The sequence below is a fragment of the Syngnathus typhle genome, linkage group LG3 (assembly GCF_033458585.1).
Source record: "Syngnathus typhle isolate RoL2023-S1 ecotype Sweden linkage group LG3, RoL_Styp_1.0, whole genome shotgun sequence".
NCBI lineage: Eukaryota > Metazoa > Chordata > Actinopteri > Syngnathiformes > Syngnathidae > Syngnathus > Syngnathus typhle.
In genome coordinates, this window is record NC_083740.1 from 2341475 (window position 1) to 2357208 (window position 15734).

At 41.3% G+C, this 15734-nt stretch overlaps 1 protein-coding gene across 2 annotated transcripts in view; it reads left to right on the forward strand.

Annotated features, from left to right (window-relative positions):
* The first annotated feature begins 7048 nt into the window (after positions 1-7048).
* The window catches only part of inpp4b (inositol polyphosphate-4-phosphatase type II B), a 108095-nt gene continuing 99409 nt past the window's right edge, over positions 7049-15734 (forward strand). Inside the window, exons 1-4 of one of the 2 annotated variants that reach the window (XM_061275175.1) lie at positions 7049-7247; positions 7330-7430; positions 7824-8330; positions 8547-8626. The gene's annotated coding sequence lies outside the window, so the exon portion shown is untranslated. The remainder of the gene's footprint in view (positions 7248-7329; positions 7431-7823; positions 8331-8546; positions 8627-15734) is intronic. The other variant, XM_061275176.1, reaches the window with a different exon arrangement.

The window sequence follows — 15734 nt, forward strand, 5'->3', positions numbered from 1 at the left end:
TTCCATGAGGGACTCAAGTCATCTGCTCTCCTGGAAAGAACCACTTCCAGGATTTCAACTTGACTTAGCATCATGAGTCACATCTCTTGACGATGCTAAGCAGTTGGCACCAGCTAGATGACTTGACTTTTTTTTAATCCCGCCAATGTTTACGTTTGCCCGTGATTTGAACTCGGCTTTACCTGCCTTTTTGTTCATTTACCGCACCGGCTTGAAAGTGGTCGTGCTCGACTCGTTGGTCGTCTTTGCAAAGTGGAAAACAATAGGTAGCCGGTTTACAATTAGAAATTCCTCCAGGATTATTTTTTAATGAAGAATTCATAATCAAAGTAACACTTTTGAGACAAAACTTATTATGAGGAAAAGCTTTTTAAATTAATATTATTTTTTAGCAGTCAGAGGACTGAAACGGATCCAAACAATATTACAACAATGTCCAAATACGTGTTTATTCAACTAAAACCGTTTGAGAGCAAAAACAGCAGTTAGCCCCTTTGCCCCAGGCTCACCTTTTTTTTTTTTTTTGTCAAATATGCAATCAGCAGCCAAATGTGATATTTACTTTCAAATGATATCCCTGGCGATAACCCCGCCAAAGTGTTCTGTTAAAGCACTTTAATGAGCTTCCCGTAGCGTTTCTTCAGCTGCGGCGTTGGCATTTGGAACCGTACCACTTTAATGAAGACAAACTTGTCTGCCCTGCTCTCAAATTTTAAAATGGAGGGGGAAAAAACACCTATGGGACGTCTGGGAGATTCATTTAACGCCTATTGATTAAAAAAAAAAAAAAGAAAAAAAAACTTTCCAGAGAGTGAGCTTGTTGGAAAAGCCTTCGATTTTTCTCGCTAGGTAATAGTGTCCGTAGTCACCAATGCGCGACTTCTATTTAAGTTGTATAATTGCCACTTTAATATTATGTGGCTTATTTTAGAGACGGGGTGACCGCGTGGGTCTTGCGAAATGTGTTTGCAGATTTGTGCAAACTTTCCATCTTATAGCATTTGAAAATACTTTAAATAAATGATCTATTTTTTATGACCTAAACAACATTGGTTATTGATGAATTTTCTCTGCCATGATTCTTGTTTGGCATCTCTCACGCTGACATAAAATCAAATGCCCCGTCAGGAAAAAAAAATTCAAAGTATGACCTCATTCAGTCACGTTTACTCGTTAGCAGACCGCGAATGCGATCGTCATCACGTAAGCGCTGCACTGCTCGTTAAGGCGACCGGGGGCCACTCTGTGCCGTGCTGTGGCTTTTATTTTACAAGAGTGTGCATCCAGCTGCGCTTCAGGCCAGCGTTGGAAAAAGTCAATGACAAAGCATCATTTACAAAATGGAACACGGTCGCTGCTCGCCTCAAGAGGAACTGAACTGAAATGAACTGGCTGCGAGGTTTTAACGAAAAGCTGATTATCAAATGGTGTTCCAAGTAGAGTGCCGGATTTGGCCCGCGGGCCTTGAGTTTGATACCTTTCCTACCATAAAGATTGCATAAGCCTTCGGTCATAAATGTATATCATAACACAACGTTTAAGTTTACGGCGCTAAAGTGAAAGTCGTACACGCAACCGAGTCCATTGGAGGCGAGCGAGCGGCGAGCGCTTGTCTATTAGCGGCAGATTTAGGGCCTTCGCTCCGCCAGCGTAACGCGTCCAAGCGGCCATCAAAGTGAGAAAGTGCTCGTTGGCGCTGAGATAAAACCTGCTCGCCGTGAGATGGATGTGCCGCGCCGTCGCCTCAGCCCCGCCTTTTAGTTTCTTTGCGAGGTGGCTGAAGGTTTGGCTGAAGATTTGGCTTTCGACGCTCCATTGCGTGTTACTGGGTTCTGTGTTAAAGGCCGCGATGGATAACGAATCTTCGAATCGCTGCGTGAAAAGATCGAAATACCGTGGAAATATGGTGGCAATCCCGTTTTTTAAGAATTCAAACTAAATTATAAGAAAATGACAATAACAAAGGTGTTAAAACCCCGTTTTTTTCGGTTGTAGTCACAATATCCCGTCTTGGCTGCTAAATAGCGCCACTAAGGCGGACAAGGGTACTGCAGGACAATTTGTCTGACACAACACAACGATTATCTTTCATCATTTGTCCCGGGAATCTTTGCCAAACTGTTCTGCAAAAATGTAAATGCAAACATGGCACCATAACGGGGACACTTACACCATCCCCCGAGTCGACAAAGTACAAATCCTCATGAATACGCATGTTCTCATGGTTTATGAGGCCAAACCGCAACCGTGCTCATTCATAAACATCCAGGTGTTGTTAAAAATAGCACACACACACCAGGGAGTCGATCCTCACCAGCTTCTTGCTGTTGTGTTTGCGCGGGATGGTATGCAGCACAGTCAATAGTATTTCCATTTTTCCAATTAGTTTGTTGTTGCGGGACTCGACTGTATATGTCTCGAATAAGTTGTTGTTGTTATGCTGCAACTTCCTGAAAAGCGCGTGAAGACCCATGCTAAATATACCGTTTCTCAAAAAGTCATTTTATTGTGAGACTAAAGTTGTCAAGAAAATAAATTCAGATGCAATTTGATTATTGGCTTAAGTATAATCTAATTTCCTGGAAAAATACAACTTTCTCTGATTTAAAAAAAAAAAGTTCTTGTAAAATGATGACCTTCCAGGAAAAACCTATTTACACTTAATCATATACCTATCGTAGCGCGACAATTCTCATATTATAAGTCAACATTGACTTTGAGTGTTTATGTATAAAAATTCCAGATGTTTAAAGTTTAATAATCATATGTAAGATAGAAGAATTGGAAGTGCAGTCCTATCGCTGATTGGATCTACAATGCATTTCATTGCCGTGTTTGTCTTCGAAAAGGGGAACTTGCAAAAGTTTGTCACTTTTATTTCCCGTTCCGACATCCTCTTAAAAAAAATCAACCTCTTTCCTTTTGTTTCTGCCAGTGTGCACATTTGTCATCAGGCTACTTTTTTTTATCTGATAGAAATAGATTGTGTCCTCTGTTCTTATTTGTCAGTGCTCTGAGTTTCTCTCTCTGGAAGTGGCCACTCTGGGCAACCACTCGCTTTTCAATATGTGACCTATTTGACCCTTTATTTATTTATTTATTTATTTATTTATTTATTTATTTATTTCACAAAAAAAATTGGCTTGCTTTATAAATTCAGTTATACAGTTAGTTTTCATTATTATTATTATTTTTCAATGATTTCTTATTTTAGTTTGTATAGGTTTTTGTGTTAGTTTGTTAATATACTATGATGTAATAAACAATATGATATTCAAATATAGCTCAATATAATGTTTGAGCTCCCTTTCTCTGTCTCTCTGTTAACAAACAATATTGTGCTGTGCTTCTTTTTGAGCTCTTTAAATAAGGGTCTTTTTATTTTATTTTATTTTTCCTCCCCCTAGCCTGAGGCAGAGAGCAGCATCTCTGCAGACACTCATCCACACATAAACATATGGTATATTCCCTCTGTCATTGAAATTCATGAGGAGAGGAGGGAAAGAAAAAAAAAAAGAAACCCAGCCAATATTTCAAGAGCGGGTTCACAAGCGGCGGGCTATTTGTAAAAGCTGCTCAGATGAATACACATGAAACAAATGTTAACTCAGCTGACAGGCTATTAATAAAAAAAGCCGCCGTGTTTGATTTAGAGCACAGGCCAGGGAATAAGGCTGAGGAGATAGCGGGGGATGGAAGCGGGCGAAGGGAGCTGATGCTTTATCTTGGGCTAACTCAAGGAAAACGACATTGTACCTACAGTGAGATATTTGGCGCCTTCAACCTGGGCTGCAGCAGATAGGATGAAATTCCAACACGGTCCGAGGGTTAACGTGACGAAGATTCCCCATGTGCCGCATTTAACCGTAACATCACAATTGTTGTTTTATTAGCAAAAGTGGCCGAGACACCTAAGATGCCGCTTTGCCAGACAGACACCGACTTTTTTGCAGTGCAGCCTCGTAGTCGCAATTAAGGGAACGGAGGTATCCTCTGACCTCCATGGGGGCTCACGTATGCGAGTGTGTGTATCGCCAAGATCTCTCGGGCAAAGGGTCCGTCGTAGAAATTGGACAAATTAGGTGTCCTTCGACGGGTACTGCTTTTGTAACTTTGACTCAAGTCAAGGTAAATTCATTAAGCAAGTTTGGTGAGAGTACAGACTTGGCACAAGAAATACATGGGGGACCCAATTATTATTACTAGCCTCCAAACAGGATTTACTTTGCTCCATATATTTGATGCTACCGTATTGCTGCTTCGAGTCAATAGTCTTGAATGACGCCCTTTGCAAGTTTGATCAACATTGACGAAGCAGCAGCCATATTTGTTGTGCCCTACTTGCTCCTTGGTGATGGTATCATCACACCACAACTCATTGGAGTCATACCAAAACATTGCTTTTGATTGTATTACATCGTTCAAACTCAATTTGAGATGATTTGCCAATTGTAAGGTTACCGTATTTTCCGCACTATAAGGCGCACCTTCAATGAATGGCCCATTTTAGAACTTTGTCCATATATAAGGCGCAATGGATTATAAGGCGCACCTTCAATGAATGGCCCATTTTAAAATTTTGTCCAGACATAAGATATATACATTTGGCCCGGGGGCCGGACTTTGGATACGCCTGCTGTAGTGGCTCAATATTGGTCCATATATAAGATATATACATTTGGCCCGGGGGCCGGACTTTGGATACGTCTGCTGTAGTGGCTCAATATTGGTCCATATATAAGGCGCACCTGATTATAAGGCGCACTGTCGGCTTTTGAGAAAATTGGAGGTTTTTAGGTGCGCCTTATAGTGCGGAAAATACGGTAATTTGTAGACCACAGCCAATATGGCGGATATCACTTGGCTGTCCGGTTGGCAACTACGATATAATTTGTTCTTCCTCACCTGGCGTACCGTAATTGGGCGTACTGTCTAATTTAGCCAATCAGTGCACTCTAGTGCCCTCTATTGACCAGTTGTCACCGACCTTCGGATTTTGTTTTTCCAAATCTGCCATCACACTTAGTCTTTACCCAGCCACTCCTTGTTCTCGTCTTCCCGTTGAGTATTAATTATAGTTGAGCACTGGAGGCCTACCAGATTCTTCACCAGACCTATTTTTTTGTAGTCCCGCCACTGAGCCTCTTGTCTCCCACAGCAGCCTGGGGCTGATCTAGGATGTTCCGCTCGGTTTTCCATAGGGGAATTCGACGCAAGACTGTCTGCTGCAGTTTCGCTGCATTGCCTGTCGAACTTTTTATTCTTCTTTTTAACTCCTACGGCGGTCTTAACATGTCCAAATTGGGTGGACGCAACCTGACTCTGCAGAAAGTTGCCTTTTTAGCATTTAGCATTTTTGGACAAAAGGGAAAGCAAAGGAAAGGGTTTGATTATTGTTGGTTGAAATAAAATATTCCTAAAAAGATCAAAGTATGGAGGTTAGATTTTCAGAGGCACACGGAAGTGAGCTCCAAGTAACCTTTGGACTTTTCCTCCACTTTTCTTTTTTTTTTTTTTGCGGAGAGAAGGTGAAGACTATGTCAGATTACAATAATTTTGACCAAAAACCACTCAAAAAGTCAATTTGACCGTGTAAATCAAAGTTCACATCCGCCCCATTTCCGTTGCTGCTATTTCAAATGTGGTAAAGTGCTAACATTTTCCATGAAGTGCTTTCAGTTCAGTCAGTTGCGTTTTTTTTCTTTCCCCCTTCTCAGGAGTAAGTCAATAACTGCAATTTCTCTGGATTCAAATGGTATCAGCGATTTAGTCTGAAGTGAAATAATTACTATTAATACTTGTTTTTATTTTTTATAGCATTCTTCGCACGGTATGTATCAACTCCACTCTCCACGCTCAGTGTTTTGACGTAAAATTAATCAAGAGCAGTGAATGTGCGTTAACGTGACAAATATTTGCTTATGCAATGGCCACTAATGAGAGAGGCCCTGTGTACTTTTAATGAGCTTCCCCTTTGTTTTTAAATCACAGCGGAAGCTAAATTGGAATTGCTATTTATAAATAAACACAAGCGCAAGCATTGGGGGTTTGTATGATATCAAATCTTTCTAATCCAACAAAGAAAAGTGGTTAAAAAAAAATTGTTATTGGCCGTAATAATATTTAGAGAAAAAGTCATAATCCTAACAGATGCAATCTTGTGAGAAAATAATCGAAAACTAATTGAGCATTGAAAATGGTATTTTGGGGGAAATCGTCATTTCACAGGATTTAAAAGAAATGATAGTTGAAAAGATTGCCTTTTAGTATGGCCTGCTTCCAAAATAAGTGGCAAGGTGTTTCTCAGTGAGACTGGCGTGAAAGCAAATTGGAAATACAATCTATTAAGGAGGGATGATGGATTCGGTGGTGTGCAACTCATGCATCAGATTTCACTATGCACTTATTCATTATTATTTCCACACAGGACAGCTGGGTCATAACTCTTTTACACACGAATGGAGAAAACAAAATCACACGCACACACACAAAAATAAAGATCAGGTTGGGCTTTAACGGATGGAGTATAAATCTCCCGTGTAGTTGTGGGTCACAATAGTACGACTATCAGTGTGTCACCTAGTTACAACAAAACAACATATCAAGGCAAAAGAATGGTGGACATTTTAAAAACACCAGAGATGAAGACAATTAAAATTAGAAATAAAAAGTAGTTTTCTATAGGTACTAAAAGAACATGAGACTTTGGAAAATTGGATTATAGAAAGTTACACATTTTAATATTTTTATTTGAGTTATTTTATTATTATATATTATATATTATATATTATATATTATATATTATATATTATATATTATTATAATTATTTTGGGTCGCACGCACACACATGCATACCGTTATATGCGGTTATATATACCAGCTTGCTATCTAGCTAAAAAGAGAGCTAGCTTAAGTGAACCAATCAGATGCCAGATTTACTAAACAGTACCTCGTTACCAGGTCAAAGTGACGTTTGATTTTTCTATCCTCTGATTGGTTGAGTAGAGACTGAAGCGGGAATTCTAATGACATGCAGAAGCTGTTGAGGAAGCAGAAGAACTTTCTTTCCGTTTCACAATGACGGTGTTTTCACAAACCTGAGTTCAACGGTGGTCCACTGGCTGGTGAGGTTTTTGGTAAAGTCAAGATTCAAGAATTCAAGATTCAAGAATTTTTATCGGCCATGTTTGAGCGTGCCAAACAAGGAATTGACTTCGGTACATCTCGACCTCTGTTCAACGTTTAGGTGACTAACAACACTCAGGACATGTGCGAAAATAGACAAATATTTAATATTTATTTTATAAGTCTTTTACCTTCTTGTTTAGAAACAAGAAAACAAACAAGAACTTTGACGAGTCAACTCATTTTCTATGGGTCTGGAAAAGAGAAAAAAATGTCGGTCACAGACATACGACGCGATTGAAAGGTAAGTCAAAGTGATGGATTCTTCTTTTATTTTCTGTGACGTTTGACATAAAGGTGATTATTAGTTTACTCATCGTGGTTAGGAATGAGATGGCTCGAGTTGACTCTGCTTTTGAAAAATCTAAAGTTTAGAAAACGTAGATCAAATGGTTTAGATTCTAAACTACACAAGATACCTTCCACATAGGCGCCACAAGGGGGCGCTAATTCCCCATTAAAATGTCAATGATTTGCATGTCCTACACAATTGTAATTAAAGTAATTTATTTTTGCTGACTCCACAAAGGAGAAAGTGGACATTTTTTTTATTGACCGAGTCAAGGGTTCCGTCACAAGTTTCCTATTGATTTCTGCACAATGCCCGAGTGATCCCTGAAGTTTATTTTTTTTCCAGAGAGAATAAAAATGTTTTCACGAGTGCGACCGAGACTCATCCAGCGAGGTGCTTGATTGCTGCGATATCAGGAACTCGAACGAGGGTGGCAGGGTCGCACTGACTGTATGTGTTGTGTTCTGCCTTTGCCCGTTACTTCATCCTGATTCTATCACCATGCTGTGGCTCATGTAGCAGTTATTTTCACAGGAAATGAATGCAGGAAAGTCAAAAAGAAAAAAAAAAAGCTTCCATTCCTTTTATATTCTGCTTCAAGACCGCACAGAATTTCCGAGCGTAACCAAAGAAAAGGGATCAATTAGTCCAAATCCAAAAGCTTAATAAAACCAATAAAAACATTTGCAAGGTCTTAAATGAAAATACCGGCGGTCCAGTTTTTTATATTTAGAAATGTTTTCTTGGTACACTAACATATTTGTTCCTAGAAACAGCACAAAGAAACGTCACCATGATAAATACTACATTTTCTCAAACCTTGAAGCCCAAAATGGATCTTAGAAAAAAATGGTGAGTAGTAGATTTGGAAGGGCAATGTCAGCACTGGCTTTATCATTGATGAGCAGCATATATTTTTTTTATTTTTGTTTTGAGTAAAAATGACACTTTATATCAGAATAGTGGCTCCCCCCCCCCCCCCCCCCCCCCCCCCACTCTACACTTTGGTGTCCTTTCTAGTTGTTATGTCCCCTCCTCCATCAATGTCTTCTTGTTTATCTCCTCCAGCGGCGTGCACTGCAGACAGCCACGATGCAACCGCTTAATGACCAATCTGCCGGCGTTCTAATGAGTCCCGCATTGGACGGGTACGTACTGTATCTTCTCTCTGGATGTGCATTTGTCATCAGATGCAGAGTACAACACAACCCTGAAAGTCAAACAGTTACTGAAGTGGAGAACACGGGTTTTGAACATATTCATGTAAAAATAACAATAGTTGGAATATTTTCAAACTCATGAATTCAAATCAACATCACAATGTAGTTGGATTTTTATATACCGTATTTTCCGGACTATAAGGCGCACCTAAATACCTAAAAATTTCTCAAAAGCCGACAGTGCGCCTTATAGTCCGGTGCGCCTTATAATAATAATAATAATAATAATAATAATAATAATAATAATAATAATAATAATAAATTATATTTATAACGCACTTTACATTCGGGGGAATCCCAAAGTGCCACATGGCAGATGAAAAAACAAGCCGTATATATGGACTAAAACAAAATTAAACTGGCCCGAAGCATTGTGTCATGAAATCAATCATAAGTGGCCCGCTGAAGACTATGAATCATGAATCAAAAAGACTATGGATCATTATTTTGTGATTATAAAGTAATTTGTTGTGTCTGAAGTAAAAAAGATAAAATGGAGAATGATTTGATTTGGATTAAAAATCGGACATGATGCATTAATGGTGCGCCTTATAGTCCTTATATATGGATAAAGTTTTAAAATGGGCCATTCATTGAAGGTGCGCCTTATAATCCGGTGCGCCTTATAGTGCGGAAAATACGGTAATCAAAAACAACAAAATGGTAAGAGTCATTTTTATGTGTATACTATTTAAAAAAAAAATATAATTTAAAATCACAGTTGTATGGTTATCATCACACATGAAGTTTTGGCGCCGATGACAAGAAAAAGCCAATTGACTTACTCATCCCTTGCAGTGAACTGGCTTGTACTTTTGAGCACTCAAGGCATCCCTTGCCTAATTGAGAGAAAGCCGAGTGAGTTGCCCCCCCGCCCCCGCTCGATATTACACGCCCCCCGCCCTGCCGCGTCTCCGCAATTTGCTCAATCCGTCTTCCCGCAACTTTCGAGATCGATGAGGTCTCCCAACACACGTCTTATTGTCGGGTCTGTTAAAGGCTCCGGATCGAGTCTCGAGACCACCGAGGTTGATCCTTTTGGACTTTTGAATTATTTAGCATTCTCGTACACGCGTGTCTGGAGTCAAATGCGCAGCAGCTGGAAAATGACTTTCCCCCCAATTAAATTGCTGTTTGCCGAGCAAACGCGCGAGCGAAAGCCAAAGAGGAAGTCCTGTGGCGTTGTCACTTTCTGTGCAAACTGCACAAGTCGTTCCCGTGCGATAACACTGTCAACATTAGGTCAGCCGCTGTTAGAAATCTCATCAGCTGCTCTGCATGCAATGACAGCGAATCAAATATTAAAAGTGCTTGGGCGTTTTCTATGTCAAATTCAGGAAGATGTGTGAAACATGAACATTTTGCAGGAACAAGTTAGCTTTAGTTAATGGATTGTTAAGAATTTGAAAAACTCCGCTGTGATTGGTCGTTACCTGTGATGTCATTTTCAGTCGACAGCAAGTGGCAAAATGGCCGCCCCTTGACATCGGTAAAAATAGTTGAATTTTGCTACATAATTCATATGACACAATATTAATCAAAATAGTGCACTCCACATCGTCAAGAACATTTCGAAACTTTTAATTCAGGGATTCTCTCACCAACCACAAGAGGGAGCTGGTGTTCCTCTCTTCACACATTTGTTTTTCGAGAACCCCAAGTGAGCTCTAAGCGAGTCTACCTAACATCCACTTGGCCATGTAATGTCGTTTTCCTCGTTTCCTCTGGCTCAGAAAGCAAAAATGTCTCCTGCTGCAGGTAAGGGGCCTCCCTCCCCGCTCTTTTCTTTCCGCATACTTTCCGTCGACAAAGTTTTCCATTAAAAATAATTCCCTTCAGTCGCTGCAGCAGTCGTACATCAAGCCAGTGAAAATAGTCCTACTTTTTGCGTGTGCGCACTATACACACAGCACGTGTGTGTGTGTGTGTATAAAAGAAGCCTCTACGGTAAATATCCAGGCTATGAATACACACGCCATCTATTCAGCGTGAATGGACCTCTGGCATATCTAGTAAGTTCTTCAAAATCGAGTTGAATTTCTATGACTGCACAATAGCTGACCTTTTTTATTTATTGCTTGCGCGCAAATAGTTGGGCCCTCTCGTCAACTATGGCGAAACACAACCGAGTACATTATTTGTTGTTTTTGTTTGATTCTGCTTGGAAAATCCGAAGTCATTCTTGTGAGAGTTTTATTGACAACCCACGCGAAGCGATTGCGGTGAGAGCACTCGAGGCATCTGTGAAAGGTCTTGAAACAACATTGCTATACCGAGCGAGAGTTGTTGGACTTGAAACAAGATTGCTCCGGCACGTCGGGTTGATGGAGTCTGTGGCGTCACCAAGCGCTGCTTTTATCAAGCGCGTTCCTCTCGGCACTCGAGTGTGCTTTCATTGTTTGGTTTGCCGAACGAGCAGCTGCTTGCTTTAAACGAGTCTGTTGTGCTGCAGAGGTGGCGCTTTATACTTGAGCGCAGGCTTTATTTCGCAAATATCGTCAAAGCGGGCTTTTTGGAATTAAGCATTGCAAAATTCCCGTAACAACAAATCATTCAGTCCGTTACATGTATGTCTAATCGTGTTTGGCATGCGTTAACGTGACTGTGCTGAAAAAGAGTCACACATGGAAGAAGATGGGCAAGGAAATTCACTGCTTACCCACGTTGATCTATGTTGCTAGCCAAAACAGCAGTCCGGGTCACAGCGAGACTGCTGTTTTGGTTAGCAACATAGATTAACGTGGGTAAGCAGTGAATCAAAGGTGTTTGTAACGATTCGATTTTGTCTTTTCATCGCAAAACACAGAGGAACCGACACTTTGCTAGTGTAAGGTCGTCAGCGTAGAGCTCGTATATTTCCCGTCCCCTCAGAAGACGTAGCCATTCATGTCTTAACTGCTTGCAACAAAAGTGATCACACCCCTGAGATAGCTTATAGGACCTCCAGTGAGCAATATAAGAGCAATAACAGCAAATTCCACGCATCTGCTCCCCATTCACACCTGAGACCTTAGTAGCAAGTTACCATGGAGGTAAAGTTGCTAATTGGGCCCAATGTGGACATTTTCACTTTGGGGCTCTACTCGATTTTGTCGCCAGCCGTTTTGACATGAATGACCGCGGTGAGTTTTCAGCGCACAAATTGACAACGACGAATATTTATTTACGTTACTTTGTGGCATGATATCGCTTTGAAAGTTGACCTCGTGGATGTTTAACTGCGTTGCCGCCGTTCAATATTCTCTAAGGTCTACATCGCGACGCTCTTATCGAGAAAATCTGTAGGCTGGGGCGGACGCCAGCCGGGTTAAACGGCGCGCCTGTTTTAACTTGACAACAGGCCAAGTGATGGATTGTCATGTCGGAATCCTCGTTTTGAAAAGTCCAGCGCGGCCATTCATCACCGCTTGTCCTTCTGCGGTGGCGGCGGCGGCGGCTGCACTCTCCAAGTAAACAGATACTCAAAGTGTCAATTGATCTTTGCTTGGAGTTTTAGCAAGTACACATTGAAGCAAGTGTCAGAGTTCCTGCAGTTAAGTAGCAAAACGAAAAGAAGCCTGCTTGTACTTTTTTTATTTAAACTTTAGCCCGTCACTCCATTATCACAAGAACGTTACGCCGTCAAAACGGAAACAAGCTCTTAATGGAGCCTTTTTGGTGCTCTCTAAGCGCTCCAGACTACTCAATAGAAAATCCTACCCATGCTACAATAAAAAGAACTCTGCAAAAAAAAACATGATTTAGAGTTCCCGGCGCGTTTGAAGAACCTTCACGTTTTTTACGATGGCACTATACCTCCCTATTGATTAAATAGCATTTATTTGAGCCATAGTGTAGCACGCACTAAATCCCGGAGTAAAATTAGTCTGGGCGACGTGTCGGCGGTGATATAAAATCAATTCTGGACCTCGGGGAAGAATGTCTAGAAAGGTAATGGTACTATTTTTTTTGGTTTGTTTCTTTTTCCTCACCCACTCTGATAATAAATACGCGAGACACATTGTCTTCATTAAAGCCGCTTTGCTTTTGAAGCATGATCTTGTTTACTATTTTAAACAGTGCTGTAGAGTGTGTGGACTTAAGTGCATATTTACAACATTAAACATGACTTTGTGAATAATTAATAGTGTGAAATGGGATTCTAACAGCTCCCGCTGTTTCCTGGACTAAATCAGAGTTGGGGGAGAAAAAAAATGGCCATTGAGGATTGGTGCTTTTTTTTAAAGTTGTTTGATTTGATGATGAGGGGGATGGACGTTGGTGGGGGTCTAAATTTTCGGGGTGTCTACTTTATCGAGCTTACCCTTTTTCCTCTCGTAAGCAATTTGCGCATGCATAAGATGATAAAGTGCAGGGCGCGACGTCAAAGGCGCGTTCTTCAATCAGGCGAAAATGACTCGTCGGCTGCGTCATTCTCCAGTCATTTTCACTACCGGCCTTCCATTTACGATCCCTATTAGGCCCACACGAGCCCAAATACATTTCATCTTCGGCGTTACGAGTGCTTTTAGGCATTGAGAGATGGCAGATGCCCATCATCAGAGGATTATATAGTTAGAAAAAATATTAAATGAATGTTCAGGGCGATTTAGTTCTGCAGACAAATTGCCCACAATCATCATTTCAACAAATTTATGAACACCTCATGAAAAAATGCGGTAATCCTTTTTTCAAAAAACGAAACTACTCACCTTTGACAAGCAGGCTAATTTTTTTATACAATGCCATGAACATGGCAAGGGGCTAAGTACTCAGCCCTGAGGGACTCCACATGGCTAAGCGTGTATTTTATTTCTGGGGAAATGACTTTTATCCATTCAGAAATTCCACAAGCAGCCATCATGGCTGTGCCGTAACCCCGCCTCCACTATCTTTCTTTTCTTTTTTTATTTCCCCTTAGGTGAGCCCCACTTCATCTGTTATGACCACAAGCGCCTCAGATCATGAATTTGTCTCACTCGAACGGTAATTGCATGCTGGTTTGTGTGGCTTGTTTTCTGAGGAGCCAGCCATTCTTAACGAACGCTAAGCCGGTGCCTCGGAGCATTCACGTCGATCGCTCCTTATTTAAAATGGTTTCATGTTTACTTTTACATCCGGATTTCTATTAGCTTGTACAGCGCACGTCCTCTTAGTAGCTTTTATTGATCAGATTCAATAACTGAATGACCGATTTCTTAATGAGGCTGGTGACGGATTCAGGGACTTAACCTCACAGTCGTCATGACGATAGCATCTGGATTCCCGCACCGAAACACGGTCTAGCGTTGCCCGCGGATCCCATGTCAGAAGAATGAAACAAGAATTCTGATGGAATGGATCGTGTTAAAGCTCTTTGTGATCCCTTGAATGTTATCACGGATGGTCTGGATTAGCATTAATGTGCTTGTGCCGCTCCAGTGGTGATAAAAAGATGTTTTGATGCCAGAGGTTTGCGCTGAAATGCAAGAAACAAAAAGATCCTGGTCATTTTCAGTGCAATACAATTATGTAAAAAGCCTCCTATATTTAATATGAGTCTCCAATCTTTAATATTATACAAGTATAGAAGGGTGAACATTTCAATCGGAAGGTCTCAAATTTGGGAACCTGACAACTTGCCCTGCGGAATGTTTTCAGGCTCGTTATGGCCGTTTCTAGGAACCCATCAAAATTGCCTCGTTTTAGAGATTGAATTCGTTTTAAAACTTTAATTGCTCAGTGTAGATGCAGCATGGCGGCAAAGTTTGATGACTTGCTGTAAAGCACCCCAACTTGAAGATTTCCTCAAGTTGCGATCATAGTCTGTAACATCTATTAAGGCAATTCCGCTATGCTTTTTCCGTGGGGAATCAAAATTAGTCTTACATACCTTTTTTTTTTTTTCTCCCTTGAGGGATTTACTTCTACAAGCATCTCCTTGTCGTCCATTTGGTATTCTTTTCCCGGGTTGTTGGGAGTGAAAAAATAATTATCATTAGCTCTCCATCCTTATCTACTACTCATTTTCCCTCTGCCATTAGCCTTGTCGCTGGGATTTAGCTGATAATGATTTGGTGCGGCGGTGTAAAGCTTAATGGCTTCGCTTTATCTTCAAAGGCTTCGGGTCGGCACGTCGTCGTTGCTTAGCAGACAATTACGAGGCCCCGAGCTCTTACTGGAGATGATGATTTTCTGTGCTTGTGTACAGCTCAAGCTTGATTAAAGTGCGGCTAGCACAAGTTGCTAACATAGCTAGCCTACGGTATAGCTCGACTTTGTGCTCCCTGTTGTGAAACTGCGCAAGGAGATGGACTCGAATGGAGTCGCAGGAGAGACCAATCAAATTTTTTGCGCGAAATGTCGCTAAGTGGCTAGTTGCTAGCGTAAAGCCTCGTCTAATTTCTCTCTCGATGTGCTCAGCTGATTGTAGGGTGAAAAGGGTTTGAAAGGGGCTAAGTACTCAACTCTGAGGGACTCCACATTGCAGAGGCCACCGATTTCTGGCCATTGTCCGAAAAGTCCGAATGCTGTGTTCCGATACTTTGTACCTGGCAGCCATTTTGTATTTTTTGTGTTGCCATGCTTCATGCAAATCACTGTGTGCTCCTTACCGATGCGCCATTCATTTTTCATGCCACCTCAAAAGCACACTGTCCCTCCTCCAGCTGCCGCACCTTGTACTTTGACCCCTCCACACCTCTCTCGCCTTGCCTCTATCGGTAGAATCGATGGCATCGATTCCGCTGGGGTTAATGGACTTTGCCGCCAAGGTGAGCTGGATGCACTTTAATCACGGGAGATCTTAAATATTTTATCAGCATGAGCCAAAAGGTTTCCAAGATGGGAGTCGCCGATGACAGGGGAAGGAGGTGCCTTGGTAGTGCATCTCGCACGGCATGCTAACAATGGGCCGGCGTTTCCGCTTCAGTGGCTTGTTCGGGAGATGAGAGAGGAGAAAATAAGAGTGGAAAGAAGAAATATAGAAACTGTTTCTTTGGATTATTTTTAGGTTTCGAGGATAATGCTTGGGGATGGAAAACATTCGCTGACACGAAGAGGAGCAAATGGCACACAT